Genomic DNA, 16612 nt, shown 5'->3' with positions numbered 1-16612 from the left:
AACTGATAAGCAACTTCAGCAAAGTCTTGGGATACAAAATCAATGTGCAAAAATGACAAGCATTCCTTTACACCAACAACAGACAAGCAGAGAGCCAAATCATGAATGAACTCCCATTCACAGTTGCTACAAATATAATAGAATACCTAGAAACACGACTTACAAGGGATGTGAAGGATGTCTTCAAGGAGAACTACAAACCACTGCTCAAGGAAATAAGGGAGGAAACAAATGGAAAAACATTCCAGCCTCATGGACAGGAAGAATCAATATCATGAAAATGGCCATACCCCCCAAAGTAATGTATAAATTCAATGCTATTCCCATCAAACTACTATTGACATTCTTCACAGAATTAGAAAAAAAACTATTCTAAATTTCACATGGAATCAAAGGAGAACCAATATAGCCAAGACAATCCTAAGCAAAAAGAGCAAAGCTGGAGGCATCACACCACCTGACTTCAAACTATACTACAAGGCTACAGTAACCAAAACAGCATGGTACTGGTACCAAAACAGATATATAGAAAAATGGAACAGAACACAGGCCTCAGAAATAACACCACACATCTACAACCATCTGATCTTTGACAAACCTGACAAAAACAAGCAATGGGGAAAGGATCTCCTATTCAGTAAATGGTGTTGGGAAAACTGGCTAGCCATATGCAGAAAACTGAAACTGGATCCCTCCCTTACACCTTGTACAAAAATTAACTCAGGATGGATCAAAGACATAAATGTAAAATTCAAAACCATAAAAACCCTATTAGAAAACCTAGGCAATACTATTCAGGACACAGGCATGGGAAAAGACTTTATGACAAAAATGCCAAAAGCAACAAGAGTCAAAACTGACACACGGGATCTAATTAAACTAAAGAGCTTCTGCACAGCAAAAGAAACTATCCTCTGAATGAATAGGCGACTTACGGAATGGGAGAAAATTTTTGCAATCTACCCATCTGACCAAGGTCTAATATCCAGAATTTCCAAGGAACTTAAACTAATTTACAAGAAAAAAAAAACTCCATCAAAAAGTGGGCAAAGGATATGAACAGATACTTCTCAAAAGAAGACATTTATGCGTCAACAAACGTATGAAAAAAAGCTCAACATCACTGATCATCAGAGAAATGCAAATCAAAACCACAATGAGATATCATCTCAGGCCAGCCAGAACAATGATTACTAAAAAGTCAGAAAACAATAGAAGCTGGCGAGGCTGTGGAGAAACAGGAATGCTTTTACACTGTTGGTGGTAGTGTAAATTAGTTCAACCATTGTGGAAGACAGTATGACAATTCCTGAAGGATCTAGAACCAGAAATAGCATTTGACCCAGCAATCCCATTACTGGGTATATACACGAAGGATTATAGAATCATTAAAGACACATGCACATGTATGTTTATTGCATCACTATTTACAATAGCAAAGACATGGAACCAACCCAAATGCCCATCAATGATAGACTGGATAAAAAAAAATGTGGTACATATACACCATGGAATACTATGCAACCATAAAAAGGAATTAGATCATGTCCTTTGCAGGGATAAGGATGAAGCTGGAAGCCATCATACTCAGCAAACTAATACAGGAACAGAAACCAAATACCTCATGTTCTCACTCATAAGTGGGAGTTGAACAATGAGAACACACACATAGAGAGGAGAACAACACACACCAGGGCCTGTTGGGGAGTGGGGGGTGAGGGGAGGGATCTTAGAGGATGGGTCAATAGGTGCAGCAAACCACCATGGTACACGTATACCTGTGTAACAAAGCTCCATGTTCTACACATGTATCCTGGGATGTTTTAAGAATAAATTTTAAAAATTTTTAATTACTTTAAAAATAAAATGAACTGAGAGAATTATTGTTTGGACATCTTTCCAATATTTTGTAATTCTTATTGGCTTTTACTCTTTAGCTCATTAAGTATTTAAGGTATAATTTTATTTTTCTAAAACTATGGGGACTGTTTTTTAAATATCTTATTATTGATTTCTAGTTTAGTTGTCTTTTGGTTAAAGAACACAGTATTTATTATACTGACCTTTAAAATTTATTGTGACTTCCCTTCTGTCCCAATGTGATCATTGTGTAAATAATCCACGTGTACTTGAATGGCATTTAATATTCTCTATTTGTTTGACTGAGTCCTATGCTTTCCATTAGAGTTAGCTTTTTACATTGTGTTGCTTAAATCTTCTCTATTATTACAAACATCTCTTAAATCTTCTCTATTATTACAAACATCTCTTCAGCTTATTCTGTAAATATCTGATAGCTACGTGTTAAATCTCCAGTTAAAATTGTTGATTTTCCCATCTCTCCTTAAAATTTTGTTTATTTTTACTTTTCATTTTTCAGGGATATGCCATTATATACAACTGGATTGTGATTCTTACTTCTTAGAGGATTGTTTTTTGCACAGTTCTTTTCTTTTTCTATTAATACTTTAAATCTATTTTGTATGATATTAATATTGCTAAATTACTTAGCATATTTTCCATTCTTTTTTGTTTTTAACCTCTCTGTGTGATTTGTTTTGTGATGTCCTTCATCAGCAGCATATGGCTGGATTTAGGTTTTGTATCCATCTAGTAATCTCTGTATTTTGAAGGCTTAGTCTACTTACGCATACCATAATACCTGATATATTTGGAATTATTTCTGCATCTTACTTGTATTTGGAGTTTACCAACCGTTTTCTTAACTTCTTTATATATATTTTTTCCTTTTCTTACCTTGCCTCTATTAGGTGAATAAACATTTTTGCATGACCCTTGTGTTCTACCCGTGGATTTTACTTCTATACTTTTAGTTAACTTTTTAGTATATAGAATTAACTACACATTTTTGAATGATCTAAAGATCACAATATTTTATCTGTCTTTCCCAGACACAAGGATTTTAGCATGTTATCAAATACCTTTCCCACTTAGTTTTACCTGTAAGAAAAACACAACAATGTTGGGTATTTTATTTTATTTATTTTATGTCAACTCAGTGAAATTTTTCAACACAGTTTATTAATTTTGGTGCTTTCCATTGTAGCTATCAACAATATTGGGTTCTTTATTTTATTTATTTTATGTCAATTCAATGAAAATTGTCAACAGTCTATTACTTTTTTTTTTTAACTTTTTCTTTTTTTTTTAATTTTATTTTATTTTTATTGATCATTCTTGGGTGTTTCTCACAGAGGGGGATTTGGCAGGATCATAGGACACTAGTGGAGGGAAGGTCAGCAGACAAACAAGTGAACAAAGGTCTCTGGTTTTCCTAGGCAGAGTGTTTGTGTCCCTGGGTACTTGAGATTAGGGAGTGGTGATGACTCTTAACGAGCACGCTGCCTTCAAGCATCTGTTTAACAAAGCACATCTTGCACCGCCCTTAATCCATTTAACCCTGAGTGGACACAGCACATGTTTCAGAGAGCACAGGGTTGGGGGTAAGATCATAGATCAACAGGATCCCAAGGCAGAAGAATTTTTCTTAGTACAGAACAAAATGAAAAGTCTCCCATGTCTACTTATTTCTACACAGACACGGCAACCATCCGATTTCTCAATCTTTTCCCCACCTTGCCCCCCTTTCTACTCCAGAAAACCGCCATCGTCATCATGGCCCATTCTCAATGAGCTGTTGGGTACACCTCCCAGACGGGGTGGTGGCCGGGCAGAGGGGCTCCTCACTTCCCAGTAGGGGCGGCAGGGCAGAGGCGCCCCTCAGCTCCCGGACCGGGTGGCTGGCCAGGCAGGGGGCTGACCCCCCCATCTCCCTCCCGGACGGGGCGGCTGGCCGGGCGTGGGGCTGAGTCCCCCACCTCCCTCCCGGACGGGGCGGCTGGCCGGGCGTGGGGCTGAGTCCCCCACCTCCCTCCCGGACGGGGCGGCTGGCCGGGCAGAGGGGCTCCTCACTTCCCAGTAGGGGTGGCCAGGCAGAGGCGCCCCTCACCTCCCGGACGGGGTGGCTGGCCAGGCGGGGGGCTGAGCCCCCCACCTCCCTCCCGGATGGGGCAGCTGGCTGGGCGGGGGGCTGAGCCCCCCACCTCCCTCCCGGACGGGGCGGCTGGCCGGGCGGGGGGGCTGACCACCCCCACCTCCCTCCCGGACGGAACGGCTGGCCGGGCGGGGGACTGACCCCTCCACCTCCTTCCCAGACGGGACGGCTGGCCGGGTGGGGGGCTGACCCCCCCACCTCCCTCCCGGACGGGGCGGCTGGCTGGGCAGAGGGGCTCCTGGCTGGGCAGAGGGGCTCCTCACTTCCCAGTAGGGGCGGCCGGGCAGAGGCGCCCCTCAGCTCCCAGACCCGGTGGCTGGCCAGGCGGGGGGCTGACCCCCCCATCTCCCTCCCGGACGGGGCGGCTGGCCGGGTGGGGGGCTGACCCCCCCACCTCCCTCCCGGACGAAGCGGCTGGCCGGGCGTGGGGCTGACCCCCCCACCTCCTTCCCGGACGGGGCGGCTGGCCGGGTTGGGGGCTGAGCGTCCCACCTCCCTCCCGGACGGGGCGGCTGGCTGGGCGGGGGGCTGACCCCCCCACCTCCCTCCCGGACGGGGCGGCTGGCCGGGAGGGGGCGCTGACCCCCCCCACCTCCCTCCTGGACGGAGCGGCTGGCCGGGTGGGGGGCTGAGCCCCCCACCTCCCTCCCGGACGGGGCGGCTGGCCGGGCAGAGGGGCTCCTCACTTCCCAGTAGGGGCGGCCGGGCAGAGGCACCCCTCACCTCCCGGACGGGGTGGCTGGCCGGGCGGGGGGCTGAGCCCCCCACCTCCCTCCTGGATGGGGCGGCTGGCCGGGCGGGGGGCTGAGCCCCCCACCTCCCTCCCGGACGGGACGGCTGGCCGGGCGGGGGGCTGACCCCCCCCACCTCCCTCCCGGATGGAGCGGCTGGCCGGGCGGGGGGCTGACCCCCCCACCTCCCTCCCGGACGGGGCGGCTGGCTGGGCAGAGGGGCTCCTGGCTGGGCAGAGGGGCTCCTCACTTCCCAGTAGGGGCGGCCGGGCAGAGGCGCCCCTCACCTCCCGGACGGGGCGGCTGGCCGGGCGGGGGGCTGAGCCCCCCACCTCCCTCCCGGATGGGGCGGCTGGCCGGGCGGGGGGCTGACCCCCACCTCCCTCCCGGACGGGGTGGCTGCCGGGCGGAGACGCTCCTCACTTCCCAGACGGGGTGGCAGCCAGGCGGAGGGGCTCCTCACTTCTCAGACAGGGCGGTTGCCAGGCGGAGGGTCTCCTCACTTCTCAGACGGGGCGGCCGGGCAGAGACGCTCCTCACCTCCCAGACGGGGTCGTGGCCGGGCCGAGGCGCTCCTCACATCCCAGACGGGGCGGCGGGGCGGAGGCGCTCCCCACATCTCAGACGATGGGCTGCCGGGCAGAGACACTCCTCACTTCCTAGATAGGATGGCGGCCGGGACGAGGCGCTCCTCACTTCCCAGGTGGGATGGCGGCCGGGCAGAGATGCTCCTCACTTTCCAGACTGGGCAGCCAGGCAGAGGGGCTCCTCACATCCCAGACAATGGGCAGCCAGGCAGAGACGCTCCTCACTTCCCAGACGGGGTGGCGGCCGAGCAGAGGCTGCAATCTCGGCACTTTGGGGGACCAAGGCAAACGGCTGGGAGGTGGAGGCCGTAGCGAGCCGAGATCACGCCACTGCACTCCAGCATGGGCACCATTGAGCACTGAGTGAATGAGACTCCGTCTGCAATCCCGGCACTTCGGGAGGCCGAGGCTGGCGGATCACTCGCGGCTAGGAGCTGGAGACCAGTCTGGCCAACACAGCGAAACCCCGTCCCCATCAAAAAAACACGAAAACCAGTCAGGCGTGGCGGCACGCGCCTGCAATCGCAGGCACTCGGCAGGCTGAGGCAGGAGAATCAGGCAGGGAGGCTGCAGCGAGCCGAGATGGCAGCAGTACAGTCCACCTTTGGCCCGGCATGAAAGGGAGACCGTGGAAAGGAGAGGGAGAGGGAGACGGGAGAGGGAGAGGGAGAGGGAGAGGGAGAGGGAGAGGGAGACGGGAGAGGGAGAGGGAGACGGGAGAGGGAGAGGGAGACGGGAGAGGGAGAGGGAGACGGGAGAGGGAGAGGGAGACGGGAGAGGGAGAGGGAGACGGGAGAGGGAGAGGGAGACGGGAGAGGGAGAGGGAGACGGGAGAGGGAGAGGGAGACGGGAGAGGGAGAGGGAGACGGGACAGGGACCACCGAGCTAACTTCTACTCATCCTTCAGCTGTCAACTCCAGCATCACTTCCTTAGGGAACAGTCTATTACTTTCAATGTCTTCCATTGTACCTTGTGTCCCAGAGCTTCCAACTGTACTTACTTTTCTACTTTCTATAACATATTTTAAAAATTCTTATATTGACAATCTCTGTGTAGTAAACTCTTGTACTTTTATATCTCTAAAAGCATATTTATTTGACCTCATTACTGGATAATAATTTGGCTGTGTGATTAATCTTGACTGACATTTTGCAATTGTACTTAATAGTTTTCTGGTTTCTGCTTTTGCTAATTGAAAAGTCTATTGTGAGTCCAGTTGCTGTTTTCTTATAGGTAGTCTGTATTTTCTTTGTCATAGCTTTAATATTTTCCTTTCTTTGTGATATTTTGCAGTTTCCTCACAATAATAAAACAGTATTTCACACAAAGTGAATTTCTCAATACTATCTTTAATTCATTAATTTTCACATGGTACCCGGTCTAGAGATAACTTTGTTAGGAAGTAACATTTGTCCCCACCTCCTCAGATATCTACATGAAAGGATGTCTGCTAAAAAATAACATCCTTTCTTTTTTGTTATTGTTGTTCTTTTATTGTCACATAATATTTGTACATATTTATGGGGTACATGTGTATTGTGATACATGCATACAGTGTGTAATGATCAAAACAGAGTATTTAGTATATCCATAACCTCAAGCATTTGTTTGTGTTGGAAAGATTTCAAATATTCTAGCTATTTTGAAATATATGATGTATTATTGTTAACTATAGTCATTCTAATATGCTATCAAACACTAGAACTTATCTCTTCTACCTAACTGTATATTTGTACCCACTAATCAACCTTTATTCATCCCAACTGATATAATTTGGATATTTATCCTGCCCAAATCTCATGCTTAAATGTAATCCCCAGTATGTCATGAGCCTGGTGCATGATACCATTTTTCCATGCTAGGCCTCCAGGCCTGTGATGGGATGAGCTGCCACAAAGTTCTCCAAAATGCCTTGGAGGCATTTTCCTCATTGTCTTGGCTATTAACATTCAGCTCCTCTTTACCTATGCAAATTTCTGCAGCCAGCTTGAATTCCTTCCCAGAAAGTGGGTTTTTCTTTTCTACCAAATGGTTGGGTATGCAAATTTTCCAAACTTCTATGCTCTGTTTCCCTTTTAAATATAAGTTCCAGTTTCAGATAACTTTTTTGTTTATGCTGATGAGCATAGGCTTTTAGAAGAAGCCAGGCTACAACTTGAATGATTTGCTGCTTAGGATGTCTTCTGCCAGATACCCTAAATCATCTCCTTCAAATTCAAAGATTCACAGATTTCTAGAGCAGAGGCACAATGCCACTAGTCTTTTTGCTAAAGCATAACAAGAGTGACCTTTACTCCAGTTCCCAATAAGTTTCTCATCTTCCTCTGAGACCTTCAGCCTGGACTTCACAGTCCATATTACTATCAGCATTTTGGACACAACAATTAAACTTTCCTTCATCTTTCTGTCTTCTTCTGAGCTCTCCAAACTCTTCCAATCTCTGCCCATTACCCAGTTCCAAAGTTGCTTCCACATTTTCAGGTATCTTTATAGCAATGCCCCACTCCTAGTACCAATTTTCTGTTTTAATCCATTTTCATCCTGCTATAAAGAACTACCTGAGATTGGGTATTTATGAATAAAAGAGTCTTAATTGACTTACAATTTTGTAGGCTGTACTGAAGGCATGGCTGGGGAGGCCTCAGGAAACTTACAGTCATGGCAGAAGGCAAAGGAGAAGCAAACATGTCTTCCCATGACCAGAAGGAGAGAGAGAAAAAGACAGAGAGAGAGAGAGAGAGAGAGAGTGCAAAGCAAGGGTTGAGGGGAGCTACACACTTTCAAACAACCAGATCTCATGAGAACTCTATCATGAGACAGCACTAGGGGGATGGTGCTAAACCATTAGAAACCACCTCCATGATCCAATCACCTCCCACCAGGCTCCGCCTCCAGTATTAGGAATCACAATTCAACATGAGACTTGGGTTGGGGCACAGGACAAAAACCATATCACTCAGCATCCCTGTTACTCCAGCTCCAGCCTCAGTTAAAAGGGGCCCAGGTATAGCTCAAGCCACTGCTCTGGAGGGTGCAGGCATTGGTGGCTTTCGTGTGATGTTAAGCCTGTGGGTGCATAGAGTGCAAGAGTGATAGAGACTTGGCAGTGTCTGCCAAGATTTCAGAGGCTATATGAGAAATCCTGGGTGTCCAGGAAGAAGCATGTTGCAGGGGCAGAGCCCTCACAAGAACTTCTATTACGGCATTGTGAAGGGAAAATATGGTTTGCAGGCCACACAGAGTTCCCACTGGGGTACTGCCTAGTGGAGCTGTGCGAAGAAAGCCACCATCCTCCAGACCTCAGAATGGTAGCTCCACTGGCAGTTTGCTCCCTGCATCTGGAAAAGTTGCAGGCATTCAACTCCAATCCATGAGAGCAGCTATGGGGGCTGCACCCTGAAGAGACATAGAGGTGGAGCTGCCAAAGGCCTTGGGAGTTCCTGCCTCTCAGGGCTGTGCCCTGGATGTGGGACATGGAGTCAAAGCTGATTTTGGTGTTTTAAGATGTAATGACTGCTCTGCTGGGTTCCTGACTTGCATGGGAACTGTAGCCCCTTTCTTTTGGCCAGTTTCTCCCTTTTGGAATGGGAATGTTCACCCAAAGCCTGTACCCCATTGTATCTTGGAAGTAAATAAGCTGTTTTGATTTTATAGGCTCATAGGTGGAAGAAATTCATTTCCAGATGAGACTTTGGACTTTGGACTTTTGAGTGATGCTGAAATGAGTTAAGACTTTTGGAGGACTATTGAGAATAGATTATTGTATTTTGGAATGTGAGAAGAACATGAGATTTGAGGGACCAGGAGTAGGAAGATATAGTTTGGATATTTGTCCCACCCAAATCTCATGTTAAAATGTACTCTCCAAAGTTGGAGGTGGGGCCTGGTGGGAGAGGTTTGGGTTATGGCAGCAAAACCCTCATGGCTTGGTGCTGTTCTCATAATAGTGAGATCTTCTGAGACCTGATTGTTTAAAAGTGTGTGGCACCTCCCCCTATCTCTCTGGCTCTTGCTCTTACCATGTGATGTGCCTACTCCTTCACCTTCTGCCATGAGTAAAAAAAAAAGTTCCTTGATGCCTCCCTAGAAGCTGAGCAGATGCCAGTGCCACATTTGTACAGCCTACAGAACTGTGAGCCAATTAAATTTCTTTTCTTCATAAATTACCCTGTTTCATAGATTCCATTATAGCAACACAAGAACGGCCTAATACACCATCCCTATACATAAACAACCTTTCCATCTATTGGTAACTATCATTCTACTTTCTTCATGAGATCAAATTTTTTTAGCTCCCACATATGACTGAGAACATGTAATAATAGTTGTCTTTCTGTGCCGGGCTTATTTCACTTAACATAATGACTTCCAATTCTATACATGTTACAAATGACATAATTTCATTCTTTATTATTGATGGATAGTATTCCATTCTGTATATGTAACACACTGAGTATTTATCCAAAGGAAAGGAAATTAGTATATCGAAGGGAAACCTGCACCCCCATGTTTATTGCAGCACTATTCACAATAGCAAAGATATGGAATCAACCCAAGTGTTCATCAACAGATCAGTGGATAAACACATACTTTCTTTTTGCTCCACCCCTTACTTACTCCTCTGACCCGATAGGTGGATGATGACCTGAACTTTATATTACATTCTTTGGATGGGGCTAATCCACTAAAAAGACTGTAAGTGCTAGGGATTCAATCTCTCTATCCACATTCTGAACTGGTGTGAGGCAGCAATTCTAAATGTGTCTATCACCCTAAATTTTTTCTTGGGTAGGGATAAGCTAGAGATAGGGCAGGCAGGGAACATCAGCAAACTCGTTTGTCGTGAGTTTGGCATTGTCCTCCAACGGTTTTTGTATCAGTGGCAAAACTCCTTTTTTACTCTTTTTAAAATTGAGATATAACTCGTAAACCACAATATTCACCCCTTTAAAGTACACAATTAATTTGTTCATTGTGGCATATCCAAAAAATAGTGCAACCATCTTCACTATCTACTTCTCGAACATTTTCAGTACCCCCCAAATCAAACCTCCTATCCATTAGCAATCACACCTCACCCCTAGCCCCCTGGAAACCACTAAACTATTTCTGTCTCTGTAGATTTGTCCATTCTGATCATTTCATACAAAGGGAATAATATAATTTGTGGCCTTCTTCCACCTAATGAAATTCACTCTTAATCTCAGTCTATTTGGCTTCTGAATCCATCTCAAAATTTGTTTCAAACACAGTGGTGTAGAGAGGGGTGTTATTTATGGAACTCATAAAACCCCACATAATTTTCTACTTTTTAGTCAGTTTAATGACTATACTTTTAATTCCTAAGATTTACTTATGAAGCCACTTGTTCTTTCTAGTTTCTGCCTAGTTTTTTCATTATTTCTTTTCATTAGTTCTTACACTATTTCTTTTCTTTTTTAAAAATTTTTTATCAACAACAATTTTTTATAAAGATGAGGACTCACTGTGTTTCCCAGGCTGGTCTCAAACTACTGGATTCAAGCAATCCACCTGCCTTGGCCTCCCACAGTGCTGGGATTACAGGGATGTGCAACCGCACCTGGCTCTTTTCCCATTTTAAAATATTTTTTGTATTATAACATACATTCAGAAAAGAGCATAAATCATAAGTATATATAAGTCAATAAATTATAACAACCTAATCCACAAATAAAATATCATTACCATCCCAAAATTGCCTCAAACGCCTCCTTATGCCAACTCACACTCATGCTCTTTCTCATTCTATAAAATATCCACTATCCTTATTTTGACTTCTAAAACCACATGAGAGTTGCTTGATTTTAAACTTTATAAAATCAATCATATGGTAGGTTTTTTTGCATGTATTTCTTTAGCTCATTCGTTCATTTTTAATAGATGGTGTATATTCTGTTTCTTTTTTTTACTTGGAATGTCTTAAATACACTATCCAAAAGTCTTTGTCAGACTAGTTTACAAAATAATTTCATTGGGAGTAAATTTGTGTTCTGATTTTAAAATTTTGATCATTTGTCCTTTTCAGCATTTTTTCCATCTGTTTTAAAATTCTGTTTACACACTTATTTGGAGTGAATAGATGTTTTAAAATGTGTTTGTTTTACTGCCATGTGTGTATGTGGTTTTGTAGCTGCTTACACTCATATACTTCTTGTCTATGTTTGTCATTGCGGTACAAACCCAGATGGCAGTTGGAACCCAGTTCTTAGTCATAAGGCTTTCTGTGTCTGTCCATCCTGAACCTCTGCTCCCACCTCCACTTCCTAAACTCTTCCCTACCTCACAGCCCACAGATTTTTTAAGCCAATTGCCAATCCTACATTATGAGACATTTTTTTATTCCTGTCTCCTTTGGCAAGTGGTGGAGACTGTGAAACCTTCATCGGTGGCCATAGCACTGCTCTCTCCCACACAAGAAGCATATTTTCAGAAACCAAGGTCCCAGATCCACCTCCTGCTTTAGAATAGAAAGTCCAGAAGCTTGAGCTACAACTGTCATCAACATTGTGTGTTTTTACTGGCCTTGTGTTTAGAACCTCTCACTAAGTCTTTTCTTACTTTTTAGAAATCTATTATTATATCCCTGGGGGAAAAAAGCATGAGCTCATTGCCCCATCTTGAACAGATATCTCGACTATTTCCTTAAGACCTTACAATCAGATTTATAGCAATAACACTTTCCAAAAAGGGTTCTCTGAAATGACCATATAGCTACTTTATCTAACAGTTACTGGATTTCTCCCCAACTTTAGCTTTGTTGATCTTCCTGGGACAATTCAGACTGAGCACAAGCCCTGGTTCATGAAGCTCTCACCTCACTTGTGTTTCATTACCCTATATATTATATTCCTGATTATCTTCCTTCCTCTGTAACTGTTCCTTGTCTATGTCATAGTCACTCTTCTTGGAGCTCCCACTTCCTCCTAAATGTATGAGTTCCTTCAACCAAATCTGGCTTTGTCCCTCTTTTCTTCCTTTCTATACTCTACACTTCTTGGGTGATCTCTTGTCCTTTTATGGCTTTGAATGCCACTTCTACATGAGTGATTTTGAAGTCTTTGCTTATACCGCTGATACTTTTACCTAATTTCATTCTCATATCTTCCATTGTTTCCTGGACATCTTCACCTTGATATGCTTCCAGATTCTCATGCATACTATATCAACTTCCACCATTACCTCCACCAAACTTTTTATTCCTCCTCAGCATAACCACTTTCCCATGTACTTGGATAAAAACTGCTAAGGTAACTTCTGTCTCTTGCTTTCCCTTGCCCTCCACAATTACTCAGTCATTAAATCCCACATGTTGAACACCTATCCCCTTCTTACGGTTACTCTAGCTACTTTTCTAGTTTCATCTCTAATTACCCCTTACCTGAACCATGTAATAGACTCTAGCTTGTTCCCTGACTCTAGTCTCCTTGCTCACCAATCCACCTGACATTTAGTACCCTCCCTGGACCCCAGCCATCTTCCTCTAATACAATTTGGTCATGCCATTTCCTTGCTTGAAAATAGGCAGAGGCTCCTCTGCTCCTGCAGACTAGCATACAACATATTTTGGCTGCCTTTCAAATGACTCAATGACCTGGTAGAAAACCACCTCTCTATATGTAACCTTCTAACCATGATTCCAACAAGTTACCCTTCTAATCATGTTTGATGATGCAACCACACCTAACTTCTTTATTTTCACACATGATCCCTCCATGTGGAATTTTCTTCTCTCCCATCCCTGTAAGTTCAAACCTTACTCCACTTCTTTGAGCCTCAGCTGAAAAGCCACTTCTTCTATACTTTTTAATTTTATCAGCCAAAATAAATCTCTCCCACCCTGAAACTCCTTTAGCATTCCATCTATTTCTAGTTCTACTATGCTATCCATCCCTGTTTATCTGCTAATATACTTACAAATGTGAAGCATAATTGCTATGAGACTATAATCCCTAATTATCAGAGCTTATCTTACCTTAGGGTCTCTGGCAAAACTTGGCACAATCCCCCACTCATCCTAAACACTAAATAAGTATTTCCCAACTAGATGAAAGCATAAAAGACATGGAAGAAGAGATTTCTGCCTCAGGTTGAAGTCTTGAATAAATGAGCTAAAAATTCTTCTCCTCCCAGACTCAGTGATCCTCTGAATCTCAAGGTTATGATAAATTAAAATATATTATCATAAAACTTGTGGAACTTCTCCTTTTAGAAAAAATTAATAACATAACCAACAACCTTTTGGGATTATTTAAGCATAGTTATTCTTGGACCAGGGGAAGAGTTTAGAATATGTCTCAAGATTATATCTAATCCAACACATTGCCAGTAGACTTCCATAATCTGAAGACTGGAGAAGATACAGGAACTTTTTCAGGAGGGAAGTCAGGTAAAATTTGAAATTTTAATACAAAATTTTGTCTAGTATCATGGGATGGGTAGAATGGCAGGGACTACTTCTTATATTCTAATGTGTGGGAAAACCAGACTAGGAATTATAACAGCCCCCCCATTCAAAAATAATTGATTTACAATTAATGTCTTGGCACTGTTTTCAGAGCATAGTGGCACATTTTCAGGGAAGTCTGAGCAAGAATTGTAAATTGGCCTCCAGGCATGTAAATGTTATTGCATAATTAACTGAGACAGAGATTAATGTGACCAATTTCACAAAAACAATCCTAATTAGGGTGCTGTATCTTGAGAGGTTTAGTTTTAACCCAAGCACCCACAGAATGTACTGGTTCAGCTCTGTTTTGACACCCAAGTTTCCAAATCCAGTGACGTCTAAAGACTTCAAGAAGTCACGGGCTTGAATGGAGAAGGCACTTGAGACATTCTAAAGAATGTCTAAGGAGAGTGCAGCCATCATTGAAGACCATTTGGAAACTGTGCTCCCAGGGAGATGCTCGCTTATGTCTGGGGAAGATGTTTTCCTCTATCAAATCTCTGATCACTCTGATAGTATTTATAGTAAAAGTAACTGCACATGTTCAGAAATCACGACTTCCCTATGAAGTGTCATGAAGTTAATGTATAGTTTTTCTTACCACTGTATCATTTCTCTAAACCTCCCAGGCCTAGATAATCTCCTATTATACTAAGTGAGAGGCATTTCCACTTTTTATTATGTTTTGCCTTTATATTCTCTCAAATATGAATCCCACATATTATTCTACATCTTCTCATTCTCCCTTCATAGCTTAGTTTTAAGAGCTATTAAGTTATATTTAGCAAAAGACAAATATACCTATTTAGTTGTATACATCACACATGACATCTCAGAAAGTGCTGTTTGAGAAATTATTTTTCATTTTCTCATCAAATTGGTACTTATCCCAGACACATAATGCAGCACCTACTGAATCTTTTCTTCCAGACCTGTTCTCTTGGTTTCTCTTATGGGAGAATAAAAATCTATGGAACTGTTCACACAATGGAAAATTTTCTAACAAGAGTCATGAAGAGATGATGGACTGGAGAGATCATATGAGGGACCAGTGCCTAATAAGATAAAAAGTCTCATTTTATACTTATCATTCCACTAGTCCAAATACCAACTCTCTTACTACAGTTCTTAAACCCTTTGAAAAAAATTGTAGTACAAGGAAAATTCTTTGGAATACAAAAATTTACTTCTTTTGCCTTGTTTCTTTCTTTTTCTTTTTCTTTTTTCTTTCTTTCTTTTTTTTTTTTTTTGATAGAGTCTCACTCTCTTGCCCAGGCTGGAGGGCACTAGTGCAATCTCAGCTCACTGTAACCTCCACCTCCTGGGTTCAAGCAATTCTCCTGCTTCAGCCTCCTGAGTAGCTGGGATTACAGGCAAGCACCACCATGCATGGCTAATATATTTTGTATTTTTAGTAGAGACAGTGTTTCACCATGTTGGTCAGGCTGGTCTGGAACTCCTGACCTCATGATCCGCCCACCTCAGACCCCCAAAATTCTGAGATTACAGGCATGAGCCACCGCGCCCAGCCTTTTTGCCTTCTTTCTAAAGGAATTGATGGATAATCAAGTTTTAGTTCTACTAATACTGTTATTACTACTTATAGTTGTAGTCTTTTTGGTTGGGTGCTATTGAAACAAAGCCAGCTCAAATTAGCATGAGCAAACTAAAAGGGAATTGACTGGCTCCTAGGGCTCAGGAGAATATTTTATTAACTCACAGGATTCCAAGAAGAGTTTTAAGACTGTGGGTGGGCTGAGTGCTGCCTGGACTCTCCCAATCTCCTTTACTTCTGCTTGCCTTTGCTTTTTGGCCTCATTCTCTGCCATTATAGATGCAGTTCCAGCATCTTGTCATCTTCAGGCCTACACCAGACCCACTGAGCAATACAAGTGAGTAAGGATAGCCTACTTTCCCCGTGGTCCACATACAGAGTCCTAGAAAGAACATGATGAGCTCTACTGAAGTCAAATATTTACCATTAGATAGGGGACTAAGATAGGCCAGACACTGGTCAAGGGGAAAGGCATGTTAGCAAAAGCAAGGAGATAGCAAGCTCGCAGGAAAGCTAAAAACAATAGCTTTCAACTTTCATTACAAATAATGAGAATTGGTATCTGTGTAACTCAAAGGTCATTCAAGGAGACCCACAAATGAGCAAATGTGTTTTGCTTGGTCTTTTAAGAGTTAAACTAGTTCTGTCATCACTTTAAAATCCTGACATTCCCTCCCATCCCCCAAAAATCTATTTTTTAAGTATTCTTCAAAAATAGAGACATCTGATTTCACTCCCAAACATTAACAAATACAGTAAGTTGAGGATTCCCATTTACGTTGGACACACAATTCCCATTCATCCTGGTCTATTTCATTTATTTATGTCACTGGGTTAACCCCTGCAGGTATTTGAGAGTATGACCCTTGACTGGGGTAGCCCTTCACATTTACAAGCATTATTTCTTTTGCAACTGGAGCAGTATAGGAAAGGGGACATGGATAAATCCTGTTTTTGATTCTTTTTCCACAATGCAGAGAAAACCCTAGGAAGAAGGTGTAGGGTTGACAGCAAACAACCCAAACAAGGGCACTTAAGGGACAATAAATTTGTGCAAAGAAAGGAATGTTTTCCTCATCTAGATGGGCATCAACTAAAGCATGCCTGTTGAAGTATGTTTGAGGTTCTGCATTCAGCTTGCCCAGTAGTTTCTGGTTCTTCTCCCTCTCATTGAGCTGGAGTATTAAAAGATTAAGAAGGATGGAATCTGACCAAGAATTGTCAAATTTGGACAATCAGATGAGCATCTATCAAGG

This window comes from Pan troglodytes, chromosome 3 (assembly GCF_028858775.2).
Source record: "Pan troglodytes isolate AG18354 chromosome 3, NHGRI_mPanTro3-v2.0_pri, whole genome shotgun sequence".
NCBI classification, from domain to species: Eukaryota; Metazoa; Chordata; class Mammalia; order Primates; family Hominidae; genus Pan; species Pan troglodytes.
This window is presented reverse-complemented; position numbering follows the sequence as displayed.